The 25,260-nt window shown below is 49.9% G+C and overlaps 1 protein-coding gene across 5 annotated transcripts in view; it reads right to left on the bottom strand.

The window, feature by feature from the left end:
* The window catches only part of ASTN2 (astrotactin 2), a 907,524-nt gene that overhangs the window by 816,577 nt on the left and 65,687 nt on the right, over nucleotides 1–25,260 (bottom strand). The window contains exon 1 of one of the 5 annotated variants that reach the window (XM_066367323.1): nucleotides 15,812–15,816. The exons of the other annotated variants lie outside the window; for them this stretch is intronic. The gene's annotated coding sequence lies outside the window, so the exon portion shown is untranslated. Of the gene's footprint in view, nucleotides 1–15,811; nucleotides 15,817–25,260 lie in introns of those variants that run through there. 5 annotated transcript variants of the gene reach the window in all.

Here is a 25,260-nt window from a genome sequence, read left to right as displayed (position 1 = left end):
GTGGGATTTGGGGATTTTTAAGAAATAGAGAAAATAAAAGGGGCGTGAGAGAAACTGAGTGGGGAAAGGGGGTGAGACTGCACCTTTAAGGGTGAGCTCAAGCGGCTCTTACCCATTGTTAATTCAGGAGATCCAACCTCCAGCCTGCAGACACCGGGCAGGTGGCTAAGCGAATGTGGGGTAGAATGGATATTAGAAGATCAGGAGCACATGCGCGATGACACATAACAAGGGGCACTCGGCCCTTGGGGGTTACCAGGAGGGAGGGACAGGGGTTCAAACCTCTTTCCGAAGAGACCACTACCAACCGCAGGAAGGAAGCCCAGTTTTGGCAGCTCTTTAAATTTTTTTCCAGAGAAGCTGAGAATCCAGCTGTTGTGTGAAATACCTCTTTTTTTTTTTTTTTTTTTCATTCATTTTGGAAGCCTCTCCATTTAAAAAAAAGAAAAACAACAAAAAACATTTTACGAGCCAAGTAAAATGGTATGTGCGTGCCAGATGTAGCCCGTGGGCAGCCGGTCTGTGATCACTAATTTTAGTCCAGCACCTTCTTCGTAGACGTGGAAACTGAATGTGCGGCCGTCGTTTAAGGGGGACTTGTCCAAGGTCACAGAGCAAGTCGACAGCTGGAGCCAAGGCTCAACCAAGCTGTGGCTCCTACCCTCCCACCTTCTACAATACTAAAACCCGAAGGCTGATCACAGGTCACAGGAATAAAACAGGCCTGGAGATAATACCAATGAGTGCAAGTAGAAATACCACATTTCACAAAGAAATTCTGCAGCAAGAAATGGGAAAGATCACTTCCAGTGGCGGCTGTGGAGGGGGAGGACAGGCAAACAAAAGGCTTCACACAGAAGAGACTGAACCAAGTATTGCTTCCAAACCTGTAAGATAATTGTGAAGTACCCACTTCTGTATGGGGGAAGGGGGTGTTGAAACTTGAGATATGGGCATTCTCCCAACCCTTCAAGGACCTCGTAAACTAGAGTAAAGGGTGAGAAAGTTCTGCAAATGCCAAAAAAGAGTATCTTCAGGAAACTGGGCTAAGCCAAAGAACAGTAGTGTAGAGTCCATGTGGAGTGGTAACACTGAAGATGGATATGAAGGGTCGACATTCCACCAGTGGACAGGGGCAGTGGATATAAGCTACCCCCACAAGGAGACGAAGGAGGGCATGGATTCCAGACAGCAGGAGCATGTTAGCCATGGTCCTGACATGGAAAGGCATGGGCGTGTATACAGCTTGGATACGGAGGTCCTTTTAGCCACAGTGGATGTTCAGAAAAGGTAACAAGAGGGGAGGAAGGTTGAGCCCACATCTGACAAGGCTGAGCACACCACACAACGAAGTGCCTGGTGTTAGTTAGAAAAGGGGAAGCTACTAGAAGTTTGTGAGCGAGGAACAGGGGAGGTGACTCTGTCAGCGTTGTGTTTGGGAAAGGTTCACCTGGCAGTAGAAAGTGAACTGCAGAAGCCCCATGGGAGGTTGCTAAGAGCTCACTCATCCTCCTTCAATAAAAACACGTTGAACAACTTCCATGTTCCAGGCACTGTGTGCTCAGAGCTTGGGGTTAAAGGATGAATAATGCAGTCATTCAATACCTTCATCGCACCCCAAGTAGGTCCCAAGCACCCGCTGAGAGCAGGGTTTCCATCAATCATTCTAGAGCCAAGCACAGAGCTTCACATACACTATGTGTTCAGTGTCTGTCTGCTCCATCTGACTGACCGGGATCAAACGGTAAGTGGCTTGAGTAATTCCAACAGAGCTCAGAGGGATGGGTGGATGAGAGAGAAGATGCACGGTGGGATTAAAGACCTCTGGTTCTGAGACCAGGCTTCCGGGTCTGTCTTGAGCCTTTGTCATTGTTATATAGCCCCGCACAATTCCCTTCCCCAGCCTGGGGAGAGGGGTCAGTTTCCACATCTGCAAGATTGAAGAGCTTGGGCCAGTTCCATGTCCCGGAGGTCATACATGAAATTGAAAGCATGATAAAATGGGGTGATAGGTTTGCAGAAAGATAGTACAGAATATGCAGAATCTCCAAAGGTGAAAATATAGTGCCAAAAAAAAGGAAGGGGGGGGGAGCCAGGTTTAGGATGCTTTGGGGCCACTCAAGAGCCACAAAGCTGGATCTCTGACAACTTCTGAAAATCACCTGTCTACCGTGACCTGCCCCTGGAAAGACCGCAGGCTCAATAGCCACTGCTGGCCCCCACCACTTGCATGACTGTAATGACGGAGTTCATCGATATTCTCTCGGTATTCTGCACAGGGTGGAATAGCCCTTTCCCGATGACTGTGAATTCATCTTCCACCACCCCTGTGTACAGCAGAAGCTGCTACGCAGCCTCATTTTCATGCCGGGGAAATGGGCAGAGAAAGGGGCTGAAGGGTCAATCAGGCTAAGGCTCGGTGCCTTTGTCCAGCCACTCATCACATGCCGGGAGGTTGACCCAGCTAGAGAGGCACAAAGTGGCTGAGCTAAGTAAGCAACGAGTTGCTTTGTGAAGAAAGGGATGGCACATCCTTACCACCATCGGGGAGGAGTGGCAAGAGGGGCAGTCTTGTGGAGAGGACAAGAGGGGATGCCCCTTGGAGACTGAAAGAGAAAGAAAAGTAAACTGAAGGCTTAGATAACATCCCAGGAGGCCTGGATGCTATAGAAGAGGTTTGGCATTTTACTGGGATTCAGAGAAGGGAATTTGACTTCCTGGTGTAGGAGCAGAGAAAGGTGGCCTCTGGTAAGAAGGCCACAGAAGGTTTACCTCTTATCGAAGCATCAGGAATGGGGGACCGCTGGCAGGAAGAGCAGAGGAAGGTGACCTCAATCTAGAGGAGCAGAGAAGGGTGACTCCCAGTGCAGGATCAGGGATAGAACTGGAACTTCTACAGGACGGCTAGTAAGACTTACAGGAAGAGGAGGTATTGGAGCTGACTCTCCCTAAAGAAGCGCAAATGAAAAAAAAAAAGAAAAAAAGAAAGGAAAGCAGACACACCAAGCCACTGTCACAGCTCTCAGCAAGAGGCCGCTGCCCTGCCTTCTTCAGACTAAGCAGTCAATTTGTCCGACTCCCTGTCTTCTAGTTCCTCACTTCTCAACATGCATTCAAGGTCCCTGTCACTGGTGGGTCAGGCTGAATTAGGGTTGGGTTTTGAAGGAAGGCAGGAAGAAGGAGAAGCACCAAGAAAGGGGGAGAAGAAACCCTGCTGTTTTCAATCAACTAAAAGACAAAGGAGGAGAAGCCTGGAGGGCAGGGGCAGAGAGGGGCTGTGGGCATTCACTTCCTTCTCCAAAGTCCCGGGGCACAAGAGGCTAGCTCTCAGAGCCCCGTGCCCAGTGGAGGGGAAGAGAGGGGCTGTGGGCATTCACTTCCTTCTCCAAAGTCCCGGGGCACAAGAGGCTAGCTCTCAGAGCCCCGTGCCCAGTGGAGGGGAAGAGAGGGGCTGTGGGCATTCACTTCCTTCTCCAAAGTCCCGGGGCAAAAGATGCAAGCTCTCAGAGGCCCGTGCCCAGTGGAGGGGAAGAGAGGGGCTGTGGGCATTCACTTCCTTCTCCAAAGTCCCGGGGCAAAAGATGCTAGCTCTCAGAGCCCCGTGCCCAGTGGAGGGGAAGAGAGGGGCTGTGGGCATTCACTTCCTTCTCCAAAGTCACGGGCACAAGAGGCTAGCTCTCAGAGCCCCGTGCCCAGGGGAAGAGAGGGGCTGTGGGCATTCACTTCCTTCTCCAAAGTCACGGGCACAAGAGGCGAGCTCTCAGAGCCCCGTGCCCAGGGGAAGAGAGGGGCTGTGGGCATTCACTTCCTTCTCCAAAGTCAGGGGCACAAGATGCGAGCTCTCAGAGCCCCGTGCCCAGTGGAGGGGAACCTGGAGGGCAGGGGAAGAGAGGGGCTGTGGGCATTCACTTCCTTTTCCAAAGTCCTGGGGCACAAGAGGCGAGCTCTCAGAGCCCCGTGCCCAGGGGAAGAGAGGGGCTGTAGGCATTCACTTCCTTCTCCAAAGTCACGGGCACAAGAGGCGAGCTCTCAGAGCCCCGTGCCCAGTGGCCTGCCCTGTTGCTGTTGGGGCCAGAAATGCAAGGCCCAGGAAAGCCAGGAGCCTGTAATGATGACCGCTACCATGTATTGATTATGGTGTTCCAGGAACCGGGCTCCGCGCAGACATAATAGTGGACATGACAATCATTTTTAAGCACATGCTGTCCTAGCAGCTTGTGCCGGACATTTCGAACACACTGCCCCTTTTCATTCTCAAACTTCCCCGCGAAGTTACCCTTCCTATTTCTCAGCAGAGAACTGGGACTCGGAGGGGTTAGGTGGTTTCGCCAAGGTCGCCAGTCACAGGCAGGACAGGGACTTAAGCCCAGGTCTCTGTCCTCCACCGCCCTGGCTCTCACCCGCTGTGCACCCACTGGAGGACTCGCGTCTCTGTACCTACCGCTTCCCCGCCAGCACGAGGTCAGCTGATGTGGCTATCATGTCCCCGAGGGAGAGACGACCCACGTGAGCCTGGCTGTTCCCATGACACTTTCCCAGGTCTCTGTACCTACCGCTTCCCCGCCAGCACGAGATCAGCTGATGTGGCTATCATGTCCCCGAGGGAGAGACGACCCACGTGAGCCTGGCTGTTCCCATGACACTTTCCCAGGAGGTCGTTCCAGGCGGTTCCCAAGAGGGAAACGTTCTGAGACCTAGAGGAGGGAAGGAACTCCGGCTCATTCTGCACACTCCGCCGGCGGCTTCGGCAAACCCCGCTGACGTGCTCAGAAGTGAGCCTAGCCGAGACACAGAGACGAAGCTTAGCCCATGGTAGGGATGAACGAAAACCCAGAGCGAAGCTCTTCACCTCGCATCCCTCTCCAAAACCCCCTACAGGGGTCCCCGCAAGGCTCCCTGAAGGCTGGTCAGCGAGTCCAGCGCAACAGAATGGAAGAGAGGGGGGCATAAAGGGGTCAAGAGCTCACGTCCCCCATCCTGACTGCAACTCCTCAGCTTGACCTTTGGTGCAAGACCCTGCCTCCAGCCCAGCTAAGCCTTTCCTTGCCCACTCCTCACCGTCTACCTCTGCCCGGTGTCAGCCTCGTTGAATACAAGGAGAAAGGAAAGAGAGAGCGCGCACAGCAGAGAGGGCCCATGCCCCACCCTGCCCCACCAAACACAGCCTTCCCTTCAGTAGTACCAGGACCTCCTAAGTTTAGTTGGGCCACTTCTGCCTTCCCTTGGAGCTAACTGTGACTAGAAACCAGAGTCCTGGCTAAAGGGATATAAGCAGAACTTAGCTGAACTTGCAGGAAATTCCTGAAGCCAGCAGACATGCCCTTCTCCTACACCAGGGGTCCCCAAACTACGGCCGCCTGAGGCCATTTATCCGGCTCCCACCGCACTTCCGGAAGGGGCACCTCTTTCATTGGTGGTCAGTGAGAGGAGCACATTGACCATCTCATTAGCCAAAAGCAGGCCCACAGTTCCCATTGAAATACTGGTCAGTTTGTTGATTTAAATTTACTTGTTCTTTATTTTAAATATTGTATTTGTTCCCATTTTGCTTTTTTGCTTTAAAATAAGATATGTGCAGTGTGCATAGGGATTTGTTCATAGTTTTTTTTATAGTCCGGCCCTCCAACAGACTGAGGGACAGTGAACTGGCCCCCTGTGTAAAAAGTTTGGGGACCCCAGTCCTACACTTTTCTCCTTCACGTGGCTAGAATCTAGGCACAATGGATTTTGCTGGGACAGTCACATTGGTCTAAGAAGTGAATTTGGGCATGCGGGCCACGTATAATACATAGGCACAGCAAAGCAACAAGATAAAAGAACCCTGAGTCCCCGACACAGTGTCCTACAGCCTGGTATGCCTACGAGAGAAACAAGCATCTATCTTGTCTAAGCCACTGGCACGCTAGATTTTCTGTCACTCGTAGCTGAATCAATACTAACACAGGGGGAAGGAATTAGATAGTGGAGACCACAGGTGTCTCCAGAGCATGAGTCACATTTCCTATGCCTTGTTTATCCCCAAACAGTGTGGTTTAACAGGAAGAACAAGGGTTTTGGAGACAGACACAAAGTCCAACAGGGTTCTCCCATTTACTAGACAACTTTAAGCTTTTAAATTGACTGAGCCTCAGTGTTCTCATCCATGAAATGGGGCTCTGAATGATTAAATAAGATAAGCTGTACCCTCATGGAGGAAGGGCCGTGTCTGCCTGTCCACACGGGCTTATCTCTCCAGCAACACTAGCAGAAATTAACTTATACACAGTAAATGCTTGATAAAGACCTGATGAATAATGACTAGTGTCCACTAAGCACATGGCTTATTGTGGGTACACGTGAAACATTGTACTTACCAGCACATTCCTGATATGCCTTCCCTTCCTGAAACGCATCCGAACATTGAACCGAAAGCCAATCAAGGGAGTGGGGGAGGAACCTGGATCTGTGAGTTCAATGTCTGGGTTTCGCTGCAGAAAACACGTAGGGTCTCTTTGCCCTTTTAAATTTGGAAAGAGAAAAGATAATTATGTTCTTTCTACCGCCTTCCTAGTCCCTCTCTCCTTAACAGCCCTCCATTCATGCTCCATTTAATTTTCACACATATTCTAAGATGCTAATTTCCTTTCAGACTTCACTGGGCAGGCTCCTCGGCTTCTGTCTGAAACAGATAGAACCTCAAAAGCTGGAAATGTAAGACTCATTATAGGGGAGCAGCTCCCTGCTACCGACGAGTCTCTAGAATTAACACCAAAGGAGAAGAAGAGAAGAGAGGAACTCTTTGTTTTGTCTTGTTTTGTCTGTGAGAAGCTGCTTTGCCTCATAATAATAGTAAACAGCTACTTATCAGCTATCTACTCCCTGTCAGCCTCCAGACTGCAGGGGCTGCCATGTGTTCCCTCGCCACCCTCGCCCACCAGCCCACGAGTGTGGAGGCTCAGTCTGATGGGCAGATGGGGAAAGAAAGAGGTTCAGAGAGCTGAAGCTACTGGCCCCAGGCAAGAGCCGATGCCCGCCTACACACAAACTGACCCACAAGTGTTTATAACAGCATTCTTTACAACAGCCAACAGGCTACCTCACCGAAGGAAGATTGGATGGTATTATAAAGGAAAGAAGTAGTGATACAGAATACAACACACACGAACCTTGGAAACATACGTGAAAGAAGCCAGGTGCAAAACACTACACAGTGTAGGATTCCACTAACATTAAACGTCCAGAAAGCAGGTTATGATTGCTCAGGGAGGTGTTAGCGAAAGGGTATAGGGCTTCCTTTTGAGGTGATACAATGCTTAAGATTGACCGGTGATGGTTGCACATAGCCGTAAATACTGCGAAATCCATTGAATTAGACACTCTTAATGGGCGAATTATGCAGTATGTGAATTACAACTCAATAGAGCTGTTTTTTTTGTTTTTTTAAACAAAGATGTGTTGCCTGAACCCATGTCTGGAAGGCTCCCAACTCCTGTTTCTTCCGCCTCGTCACCTGGCTCTTGGCATGGGCTCCTCGTTCAGTTCTCGATGGTTCTGTGAGGTGCAGGTAACTGTTCTCACTTCCTAAGTGAGGAAATTCTGCCCCAGAGAGGAAAAACCATGTTTCCTCTTCCCGAAGATGAACTTATTTTACAGAGAGGAAAACTGATTCTCTCAACATCTGCACAGACGAGGCCGCTGCCCGCGTTCATTACACACACCGAGAGTGAGAGCTGGAGCAGACCCCGAAAGGGTCTCATTTCATGGTTCTCAAACTGCTCTCCAAGAGCCACACCCTGAAGGTGCTCAGGGCCACCGCGGGGAGCTGAGTAGGTTTCATTAGAGCAGTTTTATCTCGTTTTTGATTAAACGCGTCGGACCAGCCCAGCTTTCGGGTGCACAGCTCTCCAACACGTCATCTGCACGTTGTGTTCTGTGTTCACCACCTTACATCAGCCTGAGCCGTTTTAAAGTTCGATTTTAGATACTGGGCTTCCACCTAAGACTTTATTGAAAATACTGCTAAGATCATTTGGAAGGCCCTGATCTTGCCCAGCCCTCCCGGGTTAAGCATAAGATAACTTAGGAGAGGAGGGGGGGGGGGAGGTCTCTTTGAGTCACAGTGCTGAGCTGCTATCAGTGCCAGACAGGAGGCCAGCTTCCCGCCCTCTCTGAGTCGCACGTGCCGCTTACTGCAGACGGATGGCCCGGCGCACGGAGACGAGGCCGGAGAACTCGGTTCTGCTCACCACCTCAGGTTCACAAGCAGAGGTCGGCTGGCTTCTCTGGAAAGGGCCAGATGGCAAATACCTTTGGCTTTGCAGTCCACATGGTCTCCTTAGCAATGAACTCGGCCACTGTGGTGGGAGAGCAGCAGCAGACAGTCCATAAAAGAGGCATGGCTGTCTTCCAGTGAAACAGGTGGGGGAGGGGCACCGTTTGCTGTCTCTTGCCCCAGACAGACTTCTTCCCCACAGTCCTTCCTCTCCCCAGGGACCGGCTACCATGAGGAAAATGGTCCCTCCTCAGCGCTTTGGCCGGAGTGGCAGTGTCGCTGGGTGGGAAGCAGTGCGCTGGGAGTCAGACAGGGCCGCTTCCAGTTCCGGCTTCCACCCATTCACCTCTGAGTCGAGGCTAAGTCGGTCCCTTCTTTGAGACTTCCCTTTATGTGCAACGTGGGGACAGCACTGTTCACCCTGGGAGATACTGCAAAGATCCCAGGAGGAGTGCATGTCAGGGCTTCCTCCGGCAGCAGAGAGGACAGTGACAGTGAGCAGAGCCAGCCCGACGCCCACCCTCCCTGCGCTCACTCTGCTTGTCCCCACCTGACTCCCTTTCCTCACCTACCTCCGGCCACCACCGGGGCCTCCGTGTTAAATCTCTTTCCCACACCAGGCGTGCCTCAACTTTGGTGGCTTTACACTCACCACTGCCTCTCCTTGAGATGTTCTTTTCCCCCCAGACCTCCCTATGGCTCATTTTTCTCATGTTGCCAGTCTCTGTTCAAGGGCCACTTGCTGGCCCAGTTTTCCTGACGACACTACCTAAAATAGCAACCCCCACCCGGCACTCCCGGGCACTCTGTCATCTTACCCTGCTTTATTTTCTTCATCGCCCTTCCCCTCCTCTTAAATGTCAATGCTTATGAATCATCGGCTTGTTTACTGTGTTCCTTTCAAGGCTCCTTACGTCTCTGGCTGGATCTCTCAGGGTTCCTAGCATGGAGAGTGGTGACTGAAACAGGAGGCACTCAGGAAGTACCCGAAAGAAAACGGAGGCAATGATGATCTCCCAAATTTTCTGCCATGATTTTCTGAATTGTCTTCTCTACCTCAAGTTCCAGTGTTGGGGGAAAGTACTAGGATACTAGGCTTGAACACAATATTACCCCCCCCCACCTGCCAGTGAGGAAAGCCAAGCTAACAAAATATAGGGGCAGACTGACCTGGGACAGACAGATCCTGTGTTTGCAATGGTGTGGGTCTCTACTGACTCTGATTGCCAACAGCTGGCATCGCACCCGGATTGTAGGGAGGCCATCTTACTAACCTTCATATTCAATTAGACCGGCGAGGGGCCTTTAACTCGATCCCTATGACTATTTTGCTGATGGAGAAACTGAGGGTCAAAATGAAGAACAGAATTTCTCACAGTCTTGCTCTTCTCTGCATGAGCAACCTTCTCAGTTGATAGTCATAAAAACCGGGAGCCACAGGCTCGTTAAAAACCATCCCCTCTGATAGTACAGGCAGAGAACGCAGAGCAGGATAGGAACAGGGACCTGCCCATCCTCCCACGGCACGGCAGCGTCAGGGCTAAGACTAGAACCCACGGCCATCTGCACCCCGAGCTGAAGTCTCACTATTCCCACTCCATACTGCTCTTTGGGCAGAAACATAACAGAAAGAAAAGGAAAAGAAATTATTCCAGGCACACAGCAATACTCATAAATCCTGACAATGTTAACAATACACGACAGCTCCATTGAGCAAATTGGCAGCCAGTGTAGGCAGCTTAAAGAGGCAGGAGGTCCAGAAAGAAAAAAAAAGAAAGACCACCAGGTACACAGAAATCTGCCCTTTCTGCTCTTTTCTAAGTCTGTCCATTAACCAAGGGCTCAGGGAGGAGATGGAGGTGTAGGAAGAGTTTGAAGAAGATACATACCTGGCCGGTGAGTGTGTGTGTGTGTGTGTGTGTGCGCGCGCGCGTGCACACACACACACACACATGCTCCCAAGAGACTGCATGGAGAATAATCCATTTGTGAGCTGTCACTCATGTTTTATACAAATTAACCTCCACCCCTCATCCTGCCTAGTTTAATTTGCTCTTTGTTTCCTTGACACTCAGCTGGGGAGATCTCAGAAGAATTAAAGAAAGTTCTTCAAAAGGTGAAAAGGGGAAGTCAGGGCCTCGGGGCCCTGGAACCCAGCCAGTCGGCACCTGCCTCTCTGCTTCCCCACAGGGCCAGTCAGCACCTGCCTCTCTGCTTCCCCACGGGGCCAGTCGGCACCTGCCTCTCTGCTTCCCCACAGGGCCAGTCAGCACCTGCCTCTCTGCTTCCCCACGGGGCCAAAGAAGAGATTTTCCCTGGTCCTTACCTCCTCCTGTCCTAGGGGGAACCCTTCTCAGTCTCCAGATCCCTGGGAGTAATAATATTATTTCCTATTTATTCTGTGCTGCTTTGTGCAGAGTGTTTTGCAAGCACCATACCAGCTCCACTAACTCACTGCCAACCAGGCTCTGGCCAGCCTAGGCTTTCCACGATATTCCTGACCTCGTCTAGGACGTCTGATTCCTCCGGCACTAAAACACCTGGCCCATTACTCGTCCCACTTTCCAGATGTCCCCCATCCCACACCTCTGTTCTCCACTTAGAAGTTCAGGTCCATAAGTGTCTGTGACTGGCTAGGGGCCACGTCATGTCATTCTCCCTCATCGGCAAGCCTTGGCCATTGTGAAAAGTTTTGCCACAAAGGGTGAATTTAAAGAGACTTGCAAAACACCATTAGATACATATCTAAAAGTAGACATCTTCCATTTCTCCCCTTAGCGATGTAGCTGCTAGCTGTCACAGTTTGCATAAATAAAATAAATAAGCCATCTAACATTATTTTTGGAAAGAGGAGCAATATAAATAAATAAACACACGAGTAAGAATAAGTAATGCTAATATCTAATTAATGAAAATAGGTTTTAAAAATGCATATATGCAAATCACATTTAATGTGGGGGATCCAAGAAATCAACATATTCCCTGGGCGCACCCCTGTTGGCCACAACCAATTACCATGAAATAGGTCATTCCAATCGCATGTATGGGTCCGTAGAGGCCAATAGGGGGAAGGCAGCCATAAGTTCAACGGCTTAGTCAAGAAATTAAAATTATCTAGTTGCAGGGCAATGATCTTGACTTCTGGGTTCCTGAGATAAAACCTCCTGCACATTAGGCCCACCAGAACATTCTCTGAGCACTCTGAACAGAGAGCAATGTAAAGAAAGGTCATTTTCATTTCCCTATCATGAACCATATGTTGCCCACAACCATGTGCCTGACCTTGCCTGGCACTAGATTCAGTAGTCTGCAAGAATTATTTCATTCAAGTCTCTTAACAACCCCTGAACTAAGCAGTGCCCCCATTTTCAGATGAAGATACTGAGGATGAGAGAGAGAGAGAGAGACAGTTACTTTCTAGAGGTGAAACGACTTATGAATGTAGTCTGTACACAACTCCAGGACATGCAATTTTTCCTTTGATGATACAGATATGAGACAGTACAAGGGAAAAAAAGGTAGGGACCCTCTCTGCCAATATCCAACAAGTGGAGGCTCTGTTTTGAGTGATAAGACCGTGTGAGACACAGAGTGAGCTCACAGTCAAAGGGCGAAGCAGGAGCCAAACAGCTAACCTAACATCCGAGGCACAGGGGTGGTCAGCAGTTGGCTGAGCAGGTGCTCATGAACTTGGGCAGCCAACCTAATGAATATAATAAGTTGGCTCATCTTCCCTCATGCAGCTGAAGTGTTATCAAAAATCCATATTCCATGCATTTATTTGAATCTAATTCTGTTCTTACTCATATGAAAAAATAAACAAGGAACCCAATGAAGATGTATCTTCTATCTATCATCTATCTATCTATCTATCTATCTATCTATCTATCTATCTATCACCATTTCCCAATGTGTAATGCTTCCTAATTATCTTCTCATCTTCACAGACCACCTGGAGAGAATTGGAGGATTAGAAAATGGAAAAGCGAGGCTTCTAGTCATCTATGTAATATTTGATTCCTTTTTAAAAAAAACTGTTTTCTACTCAAATTACCCTTTAGAATATCTAATATCCCGAGCCATTTCCATGTTCAACATGACCTTAACAGGCGTGTCTCCCCAACCTTGTAATTCCCCAAATAACACATGCCCACTGAGCCTCTATTTCTTTTTAGATCTGCGACTAGGACCTCTCTTCTGTAAGCATAGAAGCACTCAACTCCACAGCTCCTATCCATTTATCTACGTGTCCATCCATCCAACCGTCTGTAAACCTTTCCAAAAACTCTCTCAGCATGCCTGGCAGGTGCTGGGCACATATAAGATAGGATCCTTGCCTTAAGGGGTTTAGTAACTAATTGGAGGAAACAGATGATCCCCACAACACACTCAGAGACACAGTAGAAAGTGACACGTGCACTGGTGTCAGCCCAGAGAAAGGAGAGGGGACAATCTGGGCGGACCTCCCGGCAGACGCGTGCTCTCTTTGCTGCACAACCACTATGTGCTTTGCTTGGCATACTGCACTATACGTTCTCTGTTCATCCTTTTACTTACTTTTAACAGTAAGATGAATTAACCACATGAGATAACTATAGGGGAAAGAGCTTCTGCTCTCTCCCATCCCTTCCAATAATCTACTGAGGGTCAGCTCTCAAGCGGCACGGTGAGACCGACGGAAACGATCGGATCACCTTCACTTTGTATAACAGGACACAAAACTGAAGAACCCAGCTGCCCACAGGAACCCCTTTTTCTAGGTCCCCTGACCCTGCGCACACAGGTTGGTAAATTCAATCACCCGGCTTTGACGGCTCCCTCTCATTAACCTTGTGAGTTCCCGCAGCTACCCAGAGGACAGCCAGACCGCTAGCCCGACCGATCTGGCCCAGCCGGGAGATGGCGCTGAAGACGGGCAGACTCCGCTGGGGCTGCTGCTCACCCTGCCGCCTTCAGCCCAGCCTTACCCCAAGCTCTGCGAGGGTCCCTCCAGGTGATCTCGGGTCCTTCAGGAGGAGAGGCGATACTGGTCATGGCAGGATTCAGGCAGCCCTGGCTCCTGGCTAGGATGTCGTAAAAGCTTCTTTTGTCCCTTAACAATTGGGTATGAGGAAACTGAGGTTCAGAGAAGGGAAATGAATTTGTTCCGGGTCACAGAACTTTTGAGGGTCTGGATAGGATCTTCAAGGAGGCTGACGCCACAGTGTGCGCCCCTTCCGCACGCCACACGACTCCGGAGCTGAGACCCGCAGGGTGCCTAGGGTCCGTGTACTCTCCAGGCAGGAGGAGGAGGCAAGGGGACCGTCTCCCACTCCGGAAGGTCCGCTGAGTCACACACACACTCAGTCTGCTGCTGCCACGTCACCAACGTCATCGCCGGACCAGCAGAGAAACATCATGCTTTTTATCTGGAGAAACTTTTTCTGTATTAAGAAGCAAGAACCAACAGCTTCCCTGAGACCCATTTTTCATACAATTAATGTCAGGCTTCCCTTGTTTCCTAATGAAGTCTGACACTAACAGAGAAAAATGGATACATTAATACTGAGTTCATTAGTAAATAGATTACCCAAATGTTTGGGGTGAGTGGGGGAGGAAGGTGAATGAAGAAGGAGAAAGGAAGAGAGAGGTACATATACCCACTCAGCTATTCTGTCAAGAGCCTCTCTGAGGACCACATACTGATCAAATATTTACAGACTTTAATGCACTGATCTGTTAAGTCTGGAAATATTTTCTAAAGCCAACAATTATTATTTTTTTTAAGAGAGAGAAGACCCCAGCTGATGCTATAGCATATTACTGAGATGCAGAGCCCAGAGTAGAATTTTTGGACTTTGTTCCCGGGACAGTAAGTACAAATGACTACCCTCCTGAGACATCATACCACCCTCCCCTGCCCACACTCTCCATGGCAAGGGCAAGTGAAATGGAGAGAAGGGGAGTTAGCCCTGGGTAAGCAGATATTAGGAAGAATGGCTAGAGAAGAAAATGTGCCTGAACACCCTGAAAAATGTCTTCCTCACCCTTGAAAGAATCAGTTGATTGGTGCATGGTTACCAGTCTCTATCACGCTAAACCCTGTGTGGGAACTGAAGCCACAACAGCCGCAGCAGAAGCAAAGGGTCCCAGCCCACAGAGCAGGAGTCTGGTCTGCCCCGTCTTGGGTGTGTTAGTCACTGGGGACAGCTCTCCTCACTTCCTATCTCTGCAGAAAGGAGACGTTAATGATAGTCTTTGTCTGTCTCACAGAGTCACTGCCACCCTGGTCAGATGAGTTCACGGGCAGGGAGGTGCTATATAGCTGTAAACTGCCTTAAAGGGCATGGTGTTACTGTTTCTACAAGGCACCCACAACCCTTTATGTCTACACGATGAGGTGGGAAGGGAAAGCAAGGCCCACCTCAACCAGCTAGTATGTGTGACCTTGGGCAGCCATTACATGTGACCTTGACCTCTCTGGGCCTCAGACTACCCATCAGGCAACATACACAGGCTGGACCACAGCTAGATAACACCTCAGGGCCTTTGCACAGCCTGTTGCCCATGGCAACCAGGGGGAGATCTCCAGAGGAGGCCTGGCATTATGATGCTGGCTTCTCTAGAGACCCAAGATGATCCTTGATTGAGGTTGGAGTGAAGAGAGAGAGAGAGAGAGGATGACCTCTGGGAACCACTGTTGCTCTCACATGGCATGAGATGGAACACTCTGTGTCTCTTAAAGTCCTTGAGCAAGAAAATCTCATGTCATGCTCTGAGGAGGAAACAACTCAATGACAGCGAGGACAGAAAGAAAGAAGAAAACAGTCCGGCTAGATAGAAATGGACCCCGGAGAGAGCCAGTGCTCATGAATCAAACAGTTTCCTCTCTGGCCGCTGCGTTTCGCTCTGTCACGGGCACTTTATTCCCGGAGACAGGAATGATCTGCCAAAACATTTTCACACACAAGAGACGAAGAAACACAGACAGATGGTGAGAGACAGAGGCAGACACAGCCTCCGCGCTGGAGGCAGAAACTTTCCTGTTCCTCGGAGCAGGGGGTTAAGAAAACAGAAAGGGGAAGACAAGGAGAGAGAAATAAAACAAAGCAGAACAACGGTCCAGTAGCAAACAATCAGGAGAAAGACCATGCCACGATCAGAGCGGGGTCCTGACATTCCAATCAGCAGTGACGTTTCCTTAAACAGCACGATGAATTCTTTCACGGGGGGGCCTTTGTACACGGGCCTCTTGCCACCCAACTTATTAGCAACGAGAGAAATGCAAGGAAAAGGAGGCTACGAAGCAGAGATGGAGAATGCATTTGGCTCCCAAATCGCCTAACGCGACCTGCTAGCTCCGTGGTGATGAAGCGAGAGTGCCCTGAGTTCATTTCACATCCTATCCATCCTCAGGGTGATGGGAAACCTCACCTTGCTTCTGCAAAACAGCAGCATATCCTGTGTGCCACAAACACCCAATTCCATTAGACCTAATGGAACAAGATTGTCCCAGAGCTGTTTTCAATTGCTTGAGTGCATCCTTCATGGAGGGAAACAAGAATATATGAGCTGTTTGACTCAGAGTGAAGTGTGGACCCAAGTCTGCGGCGGCAGCCACGGCTATTTCCTCACGGATGGCCCGACGGGGGCTCGGTCACCCACCCCCTCTCCCCATAGATGAAGAGGTAATAAATACTTTGCATCTCCGTTCCCTGTCACATATCACAGAGCGGCATGCGGCTATTCATTACCTGTTGTTAACTGGACACAGGTCCCCGGACGGGCCACCGCCACAATGGCTTTGGCATTCTGTGACAGTGACAGCCAGGTTCCAAGATAAAAGGGCATCTGAGCTAAAGTGCCAGATGGTCAGGAGTTTGAGTCTCAGACTCTGCCACCTCCAGCGGCTTGACTGTTGCCAAGTCACTGAGCTCTGCCTAACCCTCGGTTTTCTTGAGTGAAAAATGAAAGAAAAATGGTACGTGCTCGGCGGGACAATTCGATGTTATGTGGCAAGGGTGGGGAAAAGCCTGTGGGGAGTGTAGAGATCTTGGGAAAGACTAGCTATCAGGGAGTTGGCATTTCTCAAAGTGAGTCCTACCTCTGAACCACCCTCCCTCACATGTCAGCTGGTGGCTTAGAACTGGGCTTTCAGTGCCAGGAAGAGGTGTCCACAGACCTCTTTTTTTTTTTTTTTTTGTATTTTTCTGAAGCTGGAAACGGGGAGGCAGTCAGACAGACTCCCGCATGCACCCGACCGGGATCCACCCGGCATGCCCACCAGGGGGTGATGCTCTGCCCATCTGGGGCGTCGCTCTGTTGCAACCAGAGCCATTCTAGTGCCTGAGGCAGAGGCCATAGAGCCATCCCCAGTGCCCGGGCCATCTTTGCTCCAATGGAGCCTCGGCTGCAGGAGGGGAAGAGAGAGACAGAGAGGAAGGAGGGGGGGAGGGGTGGAGAAGCAGATGGGTGCTTCTCCTGTGTGCCCTGGCCGGGAATCGAACCCGGGACTCCTGCACGCCAGGCCGACGCTCTACCACTGAGCCAAACGGCCAGGGCCCTAGAGACCTCTTTTAACTCCTGCTGCCACTAACTAACTAGGCATATTTGGTCATTTGATTCCCCTGACTGGGTCCCTGTTTCCTGACCTACAGATGAGCTTGATATGCCAGTTAGCAGTTTCCAAACTGTGCTTTTAGAACAGAATCATTTCTTTAAACATGGCTCTGTGCAGAGTTATAAATTTGCATAACCAATGAGAGTGGGTATGAAATGGGCACAGGGCCAGAAACCCATCACACCCATGCCACTGTCCACTTTCAGCAGCTCCTCCTCTGGAGAGCACCAGGTTGTCGTGGGAAACAGAAAAATTATGGTCTCAGTGACATTGAGGTCCTGTTCAAACACATTCTGCGAGACCACAGAAGAGACGTGACATGGGAACTTCATGTGTTCGGTTGGTTGGACAGGTCTTTCCTGACTTCGGCCTCCAAAGCTGGATTCTGGTCACCATGGCTACAGAGCATGGCTGCTCTTTTGCCTTCACCACAGAAAAACCAAGGCAGGGAGAGCCAATGAGCGAGGCTAGGCTTCGAGAAATAAGAGGCAACCAATAGGAAGCCTGCCCACTGTCGTTACATCCACACACAGACAGAGTGTCTACTAAGGGGCTCTCCCTGGGCTGGGCTGGACATTCATGCAGTTGTCATTATTATCTGCACTTGTCTTCTCTGATTGCTTCAACAAAGTACCACAAACTCTGGGGCTTCGGCCCTGGCAGGTTGGCTCAGTGGTAGACCATCGGCTGGGCCTGGGGAAGTCCCAGGTGTGAATCCCAGTCAGGCCACACAGGAGAAGTGACTATCTGCTCCTTCACTCCTCCCTCTCCCTCTCCCTCTCCCTCTCCCTCTCCCTCTCCCTCTCCCTCTCCCTCTCCCTCTCCCTCTCCCTCTCCCTCTCCCCTTCTCTCTCTCTCTCTCTCTCTCTCTCTCTCTCTTTCCCTTCTATGGCCATGGCTTGATTGGTTTGAGCAAGTTGGCTTTGGGCACTGAGGATGGAACCATGGTCTCTGTCTCAAGTGCTAAAAAAAACCCCAAAAAACAAAGAACGGCTCATTTGCTGAGCAACAGAGCAACAGCCCCAGATGGGCAGAGCATCACCCCCTAGTGGGCTTGCCTAGTGGATCGCGGTTGGGGCTCATGCCAAAGTCTTGTCTCTGCCTCCCTTCCTCTCACTAAAATTAAAAACAACAACAACAACAACAAAAACAAGCAAAAAAAACACCTCTGGGGCTTCAACCAACAGAAATTTCCCTGGCAAGTTAGCTCACTGGGTTAGAACGCTGAATTACCAAGGCTGTGGGTTTGGTCCCTGGTCAGGGCACATACAAGAAGCGGCTAACAACCTGGCACAGTAAATAGAGCGTCAGACTGGGACACGGAGAACCCAGGTTTGAAACCCCGAGGGTGTTAGCTTTAATGCAGGCTCATCTGGTTTGAGCAAAGCTCACCAGCTTGAGCTCGGGATCGCTGGCTTGAGCAAGGGGTCACTCGGTCTGCTGTAGTCTTCTGTCAAGGCACAGATGAGAAAGCAATTAATGAACAATTAAGGTGTCGCAATGAAAAATTGATGCTTCTCATCTCTCTCCCTTCCTATCTGTCTGTCCTTATCTGCCCCTCTCTGTGTCAAAAAAAAAAAAAAAAAAAAAGCGGCCAATGAATGCACAACTCAGTGGAACAACAAATAAGTGCTTTCCTCTCTCTCCCTCTCCCTTGTGTTCTCTCTCTCTCGCCCTTCCTCTCTCTGTCTCTCTTTTAAAAAATCAATCAATAAAAATAAATAAGTAAAAGCTTAAAAAAAAAAACACAACAGAAATTGAATCTCTCACATTTCTGGAGACCAAAACATCCACATCAGTCTCACTGGGCCAAACTCAAGGTGTCAGGGGCGCCACACTCCCTCTGGGGGTTCAGTGGACAGACTGTCCTTGACTCCCCCAGCTCCGGGGGCTTACTGGCATTCCTTGGCTTATGGTTGCCTCACTCTCTGCCTCTGTGATCACACCGCCTTCTTCCCTCCTGTCTAAGCGTCCATTCTCCTGCCTCCCTCTTTTCCTGATGCTTGCGCTTCCCTTGAGGGCCCGCCGGGATAATCCAGGATAATCTCCCCATCTCACAATCTTTAACTTTAATTTCATCTGCAAAGACCTCTCCTCCAAATAAGGAAACACTCACAAATTCCAGGGCTGGGAAGCATTAGGCAGCCTACCACACTGTTGTTCCTAGTCACAGTCTCAATGCAAACCTTAAGGACGCAGACAGGTACACCTGACAATTCACCCCGTGAAGGTTTTTAAACTCTGCAGACGTCACGTGGTATCCCCAGGGCCTCTCTGTCACTTCGCTAGTCTCCTTTGTTAGCGCTACACTCACTCTCACCCCAGGTTCATGTACATACAGCCCACTCACCCTGAAAAATCAGTTTGAAAATAACTCAACCGAGAAGCTTTCTCGGCTCACCCCAGTGCCTGAACTTGCTTCTCCCTGGGAGAGACTCATGGAAATCATCCACTGAACTGTCATAATGTCACTGTAAAGTGGTAACAACAGATGGTGTTTGTGCAGCACTAAGACTTGGGCACCCAGCTTCACATGAAGAATGTCGCTGCATCCTCACGAATCACCCTATGAACTAGATCCTATGATGTCCACCTGTTTATAGATGGAAATGTCAGCCTGACCAGGCGGTGGCACAGTGGATAGAGCGTCGGACTGGGATGCTCAGGACCCAGGTTTGAGACTCCGAGGTCGCCAGCTTGAGCGCGGGCTCATCTGGCTTGAGCAAAAGCTCACCAACTTGGACCCAAGGTCGCTGGCTCAAGCAAGGGGTTACTCAGTCTGAAGGCCAAGGTCAAGGCACATATGAGAAAGCAATCAATGAACAACTAAGGTGTCGCAATGCGCAACGAAAAACTAATGATTGATGCTTCTCATCTCTCCATTCCTCTCTGTCTGTCCCTGTCTATCCCTCACTCTGACTTTCTGTCTCTGTAAAAAAAAAAAAAAAAAATTAGTTAATTAAAAAAAAAAAAAAGAAATGTCACCAGACAGGGGACATGGCCCTTTTGGTCTGCCTACTGGTGTGTGGGTTCTGACTTCATGCAGAAAAGATTTCACAACAGGAGTGCAGGTGACTTTGGGAGTCAGCTTAATAACACTGGGGACAGTGACTAAGGGAGCAACAGGAGAGAGCCTGGGTGGGCTGCTTCAGCTCTCTAGAAACCGTATGGGAAAGACAGGAGCCTACACTGGGCGTCGGAGAGAAAGGAGCCTTGGAGACAGGGTGAGGACAAGCTGCCGCTGCCCACTGCTCTCCTGGCAGCTCTCCGCCCTAAAGGACCTTAGAACGGAGGACCCAGGGAGCTCTCCCTACTAGGAGCACACCTGTGCCTTCCCTTTCCTCCTCCACCCTTCCTCCCCCACAGGCACACATCTCCGAAACTCTAACAGTCTAAGGGTCCTCATGAGACTTGTCACCAGGGGAGCAGGGGGCAGCGGCAGCTAGTCCCCATCCTGTCTCCAGGCAAGCAAGTTGGGGAGCTAGGACGCCATGCATCAAGGCTGATGCAAACACAGGCAGGGTGGACCAACTCTAAGCCGCAAGCACAGGACCCCAGAGACCCCTGGGCCCCAGCTTCATTCATCCCCAGGACTCTGGCAGTCCCAAGAGGAAAAGGGCTGTGTTCACTCTCAGGACTGCAGACATCTAGGGAAAGCATCCGGGCTCTGGCAGACAGCAGTGTCCGGGTGGCAGTGATGACTTGAGTGTACACGCCCTGCAGGGTGACGCAGAACCACTGACAGCCCATCGCCCTGCATAGGAAGCTATGTTCCCTTCATGCGACTCTCCCCCCACCCAACTTCTTCATGATTCATTTTGTTTTCATGTCTTCATCTCTGAGCCCCAAGCTAAGGAAAGAGGAAAACATAAACATGGGTTTCAACTCGAGACCTAAGAGTAATGAAAGGAGTGAGGCAAGAGGCGAGCAGGGGAGGAACAGCCTGGCGCAGGAATCCTGCCCATACTAATGCGCGCACGGCCCTCCCGTCGCTCATTTTTCCTAGGGGCCCAATGCATTTTTCATCCAAACATAACTTAGTTGTGTTTTCTGTTTGGATTTTTTTTTCTCCCCCTAGAATACAGATAACAACACTCACACATGCAACCTGAGGGAGAGTAGGGGAAACTTTTCTCCCCGGGGCAGCGACAGATTGTAGCTGCACCAGGAGACCCGGGATCCTGTCACAGCCAGGGTCGCAGTGGGAGGGGCCATCCTATTAAAAGGGGGCCACCCCCATGTTGTTCCTTGGAGCTGTGTTCTCCGCAGGAGGTGAATGCCCGGACCCAACCCTTTAATGTATTGAATCCTCCAGTCTGAAAACTTGGTCTTGCTGGTCACTCTGTATTTTTGTTTGTATTGTCTTATTTTTTGTGTACATTCTTTTTTTTTTGCATGCAAACAATATTTGTTGAGTACCTAAAATATGTGAGACAGGCACTAGGTAATGGATGTTCAGTGGAAAATATACAGCATCCTAGCCCTTATGGATTTACAATGTGGAAAGGGCAGAGACAAATGAATAGGAATCAAAACCACAGCTGATGGTCTGGCCAGGTAGCTCAGTTGATTAGAGTGTAGTCCCAATACACCAAGGTTGTGGGTTTGATCCAATGAGTGTGCAAAAATAGGCGGAACAGTCTGACCAGGCAGTGGCGCAGTGGATAGAGCATTGGACTGGGACACGGAGGACCCAGATTCAAAACCCCGAGGTTGCCGGCTTGAGTGCGAGCTCACCAGCTTGAGCACGGGTTCATCCGGCTTGAGCGTGGGCTCACCAACTTGAAGCTCAAGGTCGCTGGCTTGAGCCCCAGGTCACTGGTTGAGTAAGGGGTTGCTCGCTCTGCTATAGCCCCTGAATCAAGGCACATATGAGAAAGCAATCAACGAACAACTAAGGAGCCGCAACAAAGAATTGATGCTTCTCATCTCTCTCCCTTCCTGTCTGCTGTCTGTCCCTATCTGTTCCTCTCTCTGACTCTCTCTGTCTCTGCCACAAAAAATAAATAAATAAAACTAAATAAATAAGTGGAACAACAAATCCATGTTTCTCTCTCTCTCTGTCCCTCTCCCTCCCTCTCCTTCTAGAATCAATCAGTTGAAAAGAACACAGCTGTTTTCAGAAGCTCTCCATGTACCTTCACAAAACCCATGGGTGACAGATGAGGAAACTGTGACTAGGAACTTGCCTGAGGTCCACAGCTGGGAAGTAACAGAGCTGTTTTCAAACCCAGGCAGTCTGTCCTTACCCCCCAAATTGAAACGAAACAAACCCGTAACACACAGTTACCATTGGTGGTAAGTGTCATAGAGGAAATGAACAAGATGCAGTGAGAGAATAACTGAGGTCAGGATTCCTTTCAGACCCAGTGGTCAGGGAGGGCTTCTCTGAGGAGGTGGCATTTAAACTGGAGGAGGTAACAGATGAGAAGGCAGCCATGTGAAAAACAAGAGAAAAGATTATTCCAAGATAACAGGCATGCTCTCTTAGTCTACCCGCTTAACTTCCTTCTCTTTCCACACCATCTCTCTCTCTCTCTCTTTTTTTTTTTTTCATTTTTCCAAAGCTGGAAATGGGGAGGCAGTCAGACAGACTCCCGCATGCGCCCGACCAGGATCCACCCAGCATGCCCACCAGGGGGCAATGCTCTGCCCATCTGGGGCGTCGCTCTGTTGCAACCAGAGCCATTCTAGTGCCTGAGGCAGAGGCCATGGAGCCTTCCTTAGCGCCCGGGCCAACTTTGCTCCAATGGAGCCCTGGCTGCAGGAGGGGAAGAGAGAGACAGAGAGGAAGGAGAGGGGGAGGGGTAGAGAAGCAGATGGGCGCTTCTCCTGTGTGCCCTGGCTGGGAATCGAACCCGGGACTCCTGCACACCAGGCCGACGCTCTACCGCTGAGCCAACCAGCCAGGGCTCTACACCATCTTTTTATTCTCGCTCCCTCCATCATAGCGTCCTCCGTCTGCAATTTTTCCTTTCTCTTCTCTTATCTTCATATTCCCATTTCCCCTGTGGATTTCAGGGTCATTGTGAAATTCACCCAAAGATGCACAGCCCACAGGTATTACAATCAAGACTAAGCACATGTGTACTAATTCTTTCTCCAGTATGGCTACTATTCCACTAGAGTCTGGGTGACTTTTCAAAGGATCTGCAGATATCACATCAGTAAGGCACAGAAAATAGAAACCAGAGTACGACAGATATATCATGTCTCAGTTTCTTAAATAGAACTCAGCCCTCTAACTCCTACTAAGTCTTGAACTTGGCCACCTATTTAGACAGTATTTGTTCAACCAACCAACCAAATAACTTCAAACATGCTGTTCCACACTTGTTCCCTAGAATTCCATTATCTCCATGCAGTAAGGACTGCTTGATCCTTTCATTCTGTAGAAATAGAAATGGACCAACCCAAGAGCAGAAGTTAAGTTTGAGGATAAATCGTTAAGCAGAATAAGCAATTAAATACGGAAGAAACACCACTCTGCCCTCATTTGTGAAAGAGTAAGACAGGTGCACCCAGATTTTCCTGCCATCTCCTTCTCTGACCAGTGAAGTGAATGAATCTGTCCTGAGCCATCTCTATTTTCCAAGGGTGATGAGGGTGATGTACATACTACCTGAGTATTGAAATTATACAGACTTGGGTTCAAATCCTGCCACTGCCAACTTAGACCAAGTTACCTAATTTCTCTGAGCTCAGCTTTCATTGTCTGTCAAATGGGGACACCAACACCCATGTGCTTGTTTGTTATGAGTTTTAAATGGGAATACGTGTGAACACCTGCACACAAGGCAGACAAATAATCTCTGCTCGATACATGCATGTTCCCTGTGACTCTTGGGGAAAATGAAATGCACAGTAACTAACCAGAGTCAGAGATGCAGTTAATTATTATGAACTTAACCAGAGCTTACTAGTCTACCACCAAACTCCACCCTGAAGGATATTTTCCTGCTTCAGTTGTGGGTGTTACCTGACACAGAGTGACCCGGCATTCAGAAGAGGGCTTTGGAGTAGAAAATATAGACATTATAATGGAGGTGAGGTCCAGGAGTAAAGGCACACGCAACATTACTCCAAAGTCATTACAGGAGCTGACAGCTGGTAAGCATTCTCTATAATGACTAAGAGGCTCCAAGGAAAGGTGGGTGTATGGAGTGAGACACTTCAGCAATAACTACATACATACATTATATTGATAGCCCGCACAGAGATGGCTCTCAACAGTGACAGGCACACTTCCCGGTTCAGCGTCTTATTTGCCATTACCAATGCTCTGGGAGGCGGCCCCCATTATGCAAGCGTCGCCGCTGCGCTGGGCACACTGTACGCTGGGCACTCCTGGTGTTCTCACAGCACCCCCGCGTGCACGGCCTCTCACCAGAGCCACTGTACACGTGAGCAAATCGTGGTGCAGAGAGGTGACCGATTTGCTCAGAGTCACACGGTCAGTGAGTAAGGCCTCCGCTTCATCCAGTGCAATTCCTTTTTCTGCTACATTCCACTCTCCGTCCTTTCTACAGACATACCGACGTGCTTCTAGAAATAAGAAATAGGTCAGAACCAAAAAGCGAGAGGACTGTGCCTCTAACCACACAAAGAGCGAAGTAGGCTCTCGAGGACGGAGAAGGTGTGAATTGCTAAGAAGGAACAAAAGGGGCACTTGAACACACCCCTCTTGAGCAGAGCCCTCAGCACCAGATGACCAGGGCGTGTGTGCTAAGGGGCAGTGAAGTCCCAGAAACCTGGGCGCCACATGTCCAGCTTTCTTTTCTTTTCTTTTTTTTTTTTTTTTTTTCTGAAGCTGGAAACGGGGAGAGACAGTCAGACAGACTCCCGCATGCGCCCGACCGGGATCCACCCGGCACGCCCACCAGGGGCCACACTCTGCCCACTAGGGGGCGATGCTCTGCCGCGACCAGAGCCACTCTAGCGCCTGGGGCAGAGGCCAAGGAGCCATCCCCAGCGCCCGGGCCATCTTTACTCCAATGGAGCCTCGGCTGCGGGAGGGGAAGAGAGAGAGACAGAGGAAGGAGGGGGGACGGGGGTGGAGAAGCAAATGGGCGCTTCTCCTGTGTGCCCTGGCCGGGAATCGAACCCGGGTCCCCCGCACGCCAGGCCAATGCTCTACCGCTGAGCCAACCCACCAGGGCCATGTCCAGCTTTCTGAAGTCTACAGTGGCGCCATGATTTAGGTTCCAAAGCCCTGTGCTCGCTGTGTAACTGCAATCCAGAGGAAACAAATAAACAAACAAACATGCAAACCGGAGAGTCTACTACCAGACCAGAAGATTGCAGTGAACTTTCATGCCCATATATTTAATGGTTTCAACCAACAGGACACTCAGTTTACAACCCAGAGGAGTGTAATCCATTTGTAAATAAGTGAGCAGGTCACTGGGGG

The sequence above is a fragment of the Saccopteryx leptura genome, chromosome 2 (genome assembly GCF_036850995.1).
Source record: "Saccopteryx leptura isolate mSacLep1 chromosome 2, mSacLep1_pri_phased_curated, whole genome shotgun sequence".
Classification (NCBI taxonomy): Eukaryota; Metazoa; Chordata; class Mammalia; order Chiroptera; family Emballonuridae; genus Saccopteryx; species Saccopteryx leptura.
This window is presented reverse-complemented; position numbering and strand designations above follow the sequence as displayed.